At 47.9% G+C, this 6069-nt stretch overlaps 1 pseudogene across 1 annotated transcript; it reads right to left on the bottom strand.

The window, feature by feature from the left end:
* Positions 1–540: 540 nt before the first annotated feature.
* Positions 541–2409, bottom strand: LOC143651558 (tropomyosin-like; annotated as a pseudogene). The gene is made up of 2 exons (XR_013160038.1): positions 1692–2409; positions 541–899 (listed from the first exon to the last, which is right to left on the bottom strand). The product of XR_013160038.1 is annotated as a tropomyosin-like (transcript).
* Between the last annotated feature and the right edge of the window lie 3660 nt (positions 2410–6069).

Below are 6069 nucleotides of genomic sequence, written 5' to 3'. Positions count from 1 at the left end.
GAATTGAGCAGTGTTTTTTTTACAAGCGAGAACAGTTTATTGAAGATAAAGTACACGCTTGAGGGATGAGTGTGGGTGTGCTGACAGGAGAGACATGCCTGAGCAGCGTTTTTGTAAATCCCCAAATCACATCATACTCCATGAAGGCAGGGACATGTGTCTGTTTTTTTTTTTTTGTTTGTTTGTTTATTTTTTTGAGGGACTGGTTTTTGTTTTCAAAAAGAAATTTTGTCAATTTTTAGTACCAAAACAGTTGCATTATTGTTTTCTCTTTTTCCCAATCTGCCCCAAAAGAGACCACACCAAAGGAGGGTACATTTTAAGCCAAAAAAACTGCAGGATGCACACCTAACAGACCTCACAGAAATCTCACTAAAAAGGGGGAACTGGGTGGGGAAAATAATTGTAAAAGATCAGCATACTGCCAGCCCAGACTATAGAGATGGGGTGGATGGGATTTCTCAACTCCAGAGAGGCAAAGTTTCAAAATAATATAAAATAAAATAAAAAAATTTCTGTATATAAGTTGCTCAAGACTTCTCAGCACTGGCTGATATAAAGCATGAGATGGCACTTTTAGGGACAGCAGTTTCAGACCCAGAAAAGGGTGATGAGATGTTCCATATGGCTAAATTTGTGGCAAAAATGTAATTTTCTTTTCTTTCCTTTGTTAAAAGGAGGCAGGAGAGTACATCAGTTATGTCAGTATAAGGGGCACATTATGTAGCAATTGGGAAGGGAATAGAGAGAGGACCAGACAAAGATTTGGTCTTAGAGGTCTTACCATATTAATTTGGTCACTTCTGGTGAGAAAAATAAAAGCAAAAGGTGGGCCATGGTGGCTCAGCAGGCAGAGTTCTTGCCCACCATGCTGGAGACCCAGGTTCGATTCCTGGTGACTGCCCATGCAAAAACAAAAAATAAAATAAATATAATAAATTTGCCCTAGGATACTTTAAAGCTGAAAACCTCCACTTTACTTTTTTTTTAGGCTTTCTCCTAGAATCACCTTTCTGGTTTGGCTGGTGCTTTGTATGAAGCAATGATGTTTCCCTCAATGGAGTCCTTCTCTGGGCTGTGTTTGGTTCTCACTGAGGTAGAGATGTGGGGTGTGTGTGTGGGGGTGGGGGGTGGGGGTGGGGGTGGGGGAGTGGGCGCTCTATTTCCCTCCCCTTTGGAGAGAGCAATATGTATGAACCTGAAAAGTTACCTTCCAAAAATAAGAAAGGAATTAAGATTACTACTTCAGAGCTATGGAATTCTTTGGAATGTTTTACAAACGGTTACTACAACAAAAGGGAGGTCATTACAAAATGTGTACATCATGGCATGGCAGGTGAAAATTCTACCACTGAGCCACCGTCACACTGCCCACAATATGCTTTTAAACACACTTGCATTGTGCTCACATTCCCTTACATGTTGTTCCCAGAGGTGCTCAGCCCCTAGCCCAGCTGCAGTCTCTGGGAGCAGCAGAGACAGTTTGGTGAAAAAGACATGGGGCCAGGGGTTGGGGGTGGATGGGTGTGAGGGTGTGTGGTGAGGAGAAAGCAGTTAAAGATCAGCCCTCAGTTAAAAGGTCAGCTTTGGGCAGGCTGGTTGGTCTCAGGTGGAGTCGGGGTCAAAGGGAGAAACAGAGGCAGGGCAGGACCTACATTTCATTCAGGCCAAACAGTCCAGTCCAGCATTACCTGTGTACAGAGGTGCTCCTCTTTGGTGCAGTTCAGTTTATCTTCCAAATCATCAATTGTCTTTTCCAGCGTTGCCACCGACCTCTCAGCAAACTCGGCACAAGTCTCTGCCATCCTGAGTTTATCAGTAAGAATCTTTATTTCTTCTTCATATTTGTCTTCTTTTTGAGAGTACTGTTCTTCAGCAGCACTCAAAGACACTTCAGGTTCTGGTCCATCAGTCTGATCTGCTCATCCATCTCTCGGCCATGGGACTCTGCCAGCTCAGCTTGTTCCTCAGTGCATTCCCAGTCCCCTTCGATAATCATCAATTTACGAGCCACCTCCTCGTACTTCTGATCTGCCTCTTCTCTGATGTGTTCAGTTTCTTTGAGCTGGATTTCCTGGAGTTCCATCTATCTTTTCTTCATCTCTTAATGCCTGGTTTTCAATTACCTTCATACCTCCCTCGCTCTCATCAGCAGCTTTCTCTGCTTCCTCCAGCTTTTGCAGAGCAGTGGCCAATCGCTCCTGAGCATGGCCCAGCTCCTCTTCAACCAGCTGGATCCAATGATTCAAGGAGGCCACTTCAGCCTCAGCCTGTTCCTGGGCCCACCTTTCTCTCTCCACTTCCCACTGGAGGCACTTGGCTCTCTCCTCCATATCATCAGCCTCCTGCTGTAGAACCTGGATCCTGGCCATGGTGCCCACCCAAAAACTGTTTGCGCTTGACTTCCTCATGTGTCTGTTTTGTTCATGATGAATCCCAAGTGCCTACAGCAGAACCTGGCAGATAGCATGTGTTCAGTAGGTATACACTGGATCAGCTCCTTGGATGGCACCTATCCCACCTGGAGAAAAATCCAGGTAATAATCTGGCCCTGCCCACCTTTACCTCTTGCCCACTCCACTTCTGCCATGCTGGTCTTCTTGCCAGTCTGCAAATGTGTCAAGCTCATTCCTGCCTCAGGACCTTTGTACCAGCTGCTCCCTCTGTCTGGAATTCTCATTCCTGCACTCCTCAAGCCTGGCTCAGTCTGAAGATTGCAGCCCTGAGAGGCCTTCCTTGACCACCTCATCTAACGTAGCCACCCCTGCCCCCTATGCCCCATGAGGCTAATACATCACCCTGTTATCATTGTCCACAGAGCACTTATCTCCAGATACGTTTCCACTTTATGTCTTTACTTCTTGGCTTCTCCTCCACCGGCCTCCACAGGGCCCTGGGGATGTGAGCAGAGCAGAGAGGGATGGTGTTCCCAGGTTGTCTTCAGCCAAGCCCTCCCTCTCTGGGAGACTTCCTCAGTTATTCTGGTCCATGAAGCCCTTCTGCCTACCATCTGTCTTCATTCCTGTCCCACCATGGTGGGCAGTAACATGGAACCAGGCTTGGGACTTCTTTCTGGAGCTTGTGGTCCAGTTGGGGGTGGGGTTGCAGATGCAGCCTGGCCATGTAGGAGGAGATTCTCTGCACCTGAGGCTGTGGGAGCCAGGCACCCACCTGCGGCCTCTATGAAAGCAAATTAAAGGCAAATCCATAGAGAAAGTAGATTAGTGGTTGTCAGGGGATGGGGTGAGTGGGGAATTATGGGTGATTACTAACACGGTATTTCTTATTGGGGCAACAGAAAAATTCTGGAATTGGACAGTAGGGATGGTTGTACAACATTGTGATATGCTAAAAATCACTGGATTATACACTTTAAGTAGAGAAGCTTGTGTTACATGAATTATGTCTCCGTAATAATTTTTAAAATTTTCAAAAACTGGAAGCTGGAGATTATGACTAATGATAAAATTCTCTTCTCCCTTGAGAGAGAAAGAAAGAAAAATAAGGTTTATACCACCCTTCCACCTGATCACTTGGGTCTGCCCACCCCCCTCCTTTTTTGTTCCTTATACATCCCCAGGGATGCCACCTCCTCAGGGCTGTGTGTGTGCCGTTCCTCTGCCTGGAACTCTCTCCTCCCGAGGAGCCATGGCTCAAAGGCCTCCTCAGTGATCACTGGTTATTACCTGTCGCCTGCCCGCTACCCAGGACACAAATCCCTGGGGGCAGGGACTTTACTGTTTTGCCTCATGTTGTATCCCCAGCCTTTAGAGCATGGCCTGACACACACCAATTGCTCAACACATTTTTGCTGCAGCTGAGTAATAGTAACTTCTTAGAGCCTCATGAGAGGCTGCCTACCTTGTTGTTGGTGGCCACAGCATAATCGAGTCAACCACCCTCTCTGTGGCCTCAGCTCCAGCTCTTCCTCCTTGGGCTGAGTATTTTCCCTGAGCAAAATAAAGGCTCCAAACTATGGGTTTAAGAAGCCCAGTGAGCTCTAAGCACGATAAATAGGAACTGAGAAAATTCACTCCTAGGTACATCATAGTGAAACTGCGAAAAACCAGATTCAAAGAAAACATCTTACAAACAGCTAGGAAAAAAAAAAAAAAGGCTGGTTATTTTCAAAGGTGTTAAAATGAGAGCAGCAGATGAATTCTCAGCCACAGAAGCCAGAAGACCAGGGAATGATGTCTTCAAGGGGCTGAAGGAAACTACTGGTCCACCTAGAATTTCATACCCAGCAAAAATGTCCGTCAAGGAAGAAGGCAAAATAAAGCCATTTCAGACAAACGCTCTAAGTTCAACACCAGATTAACACTAAAGAATAATCTAAAAGGTGTTCTTCAGGCAGAAGGAAAATTATCCCAGAGGTAAAGTCAGACATGGAAGAAGGAATAAAGAGCAACAAAAATGCTGGATATCCAGGTAAATATAAAGATCAACCGAACCAAATGGAATAAAGATTTTATTGGGTTTAGATCACATAGAATTAAAAGCATGACGACAATGACACATACATGAAGAAAAAACCATGGGCGAGCCGTGGGCGGGATTGGGAGGTCGTGAGCAGAAAGGGGTCTGAGAGAGCCCCTGGAGAGCAGAAAAAACCATATATAACTTCCAAATTAAGAAGGAAAACTCTTCATGATTAAAAAATAATCCAAAAGACAGCAAAAAAAGGAGAGAAAAGGGGGGAAGGCAGGACACTGAATAAAGTGTTAGATTTAAGCACGAATACATTAGTATACAGTGGAATACTACATGGCAATGAAAACAAACCAACTAGAGTCAAACACACACACACAAAAACATGCGCAAAACTCAAAGACCTACTACTGAGAAAAAAACCCAGATAAGTGCAAACTGTGTCATTCCATTTATAAAATGAGTCCAAAAATTAGTAAAAGTAAGCCAGTGTTTAGGCAATAATATAAAACAAAGTAGGGGCATGATAAACCCAAGAGTCAGGGTGGTGGCCTCCTCTGGGGGATGGGGGGAGGTTGGGAGAAGGTGGGGTGCTCCCAGTGCCTTTAGAAGGCTGGTGAGGTTCTGTTCCTCTGCCTGGGGAGATACCCAGGGTTGGCTTTTCAATAATTCCTTAAGCTTTACGTTTATGCTTTAGGTGCTTTTCGGTATGGGTTTGTAGTTTGCAGTTTTAAAATAGACTGGACAGAGGTGTGAACCAGCATGATAAGGTGGAGCCCACCTTTCTGCCCACCCACTTTCTTCCCCTCTCTTGTTCACCAGAGTGGGAGGGTGCTGGTTGGCCCAGCCCTGCCCTCTCTTTAGGGCCAGGATGCCCCTCCGCAGCCTCAAGATCTGTGTCCTTGCTCCCTCCGCAGTAGGCACTTGAGGAAAGTTCACTATTTGAATGATGCCCCCCAGGGAGGGCCTGTCTCCTCCACCCCCCCCTCCCCGGGGCCTCGTCTCTCAGACTACACTATGGGTGCAAGGGATAACACCCCGGCTCGGCCTAGACCCTAGACGCCCCTGGAACCTGTGACGGAGGAACTGCTCCGTGGGGATCTCTGATGCTCCCGTCCAGATAATGCTGGACCCTCGGAGGGCTCAGACGGCCGGGTCCTGGGAGTCTCCGAGTCAGGGGCAGCGGAAGGGCCTAGGGCAGGGAGACTCGGGGAGGGAGGAGGCAGACTCCTCACACCGCTGGAGTCTCGGTGTCTGCATATGTTAAATGGACCCAACCGTTGCATGCAACTCGTAAATGTGCAGCCCTGGGAGGGCGCAGGCAGGGGCAGCGGGACTGCTGGAGCAGAAGGAACACATTCCAGGCGGAGGAACAGCCGCTGCGAAGGCCGGCGCCCTGGGAAGAGAGGTGGGGCCCTCGAGTGCGCAAAGGGCTGCTCAGCTTGCACCCTGGCTGCCGGGTCCCGGCGCCACAACCGCTCGCAGGCCGCGAACGCTGCGCGGCAATGGGTGGGGTTGGAAGACCAAGTAACTGAGGCGTCCCACAGCCCCCTCCACTGGGAGAGAGTCGGCCTCCCCACCCTGCGCTGCCCGAGTCCGAGAGCGCTTGAGAATTGGGTCGCGAGAGTAGGCGGGGAG

The sequence above is a fragment of the Tamandua tetradactyla genome, chromosome 12 (assembly GCF_023851605.1).
Source record: "Tamandua tetradactyla isolate mTamTet1 chromosome 12, mTamTet1.pri, whole genome shotgun sequence".
NCBI classification, from domain to species: Eukaryota; Metazoa; Chordata; class Mammalia; order Pilosa; family Myrmecophagidae; genus Tamandua; species Tamandua tetradactyla.
Note: the sequence above shows the minus strand (reverse complement) of the source record. Positions and strands in the feature narration are given on the sequence as shown.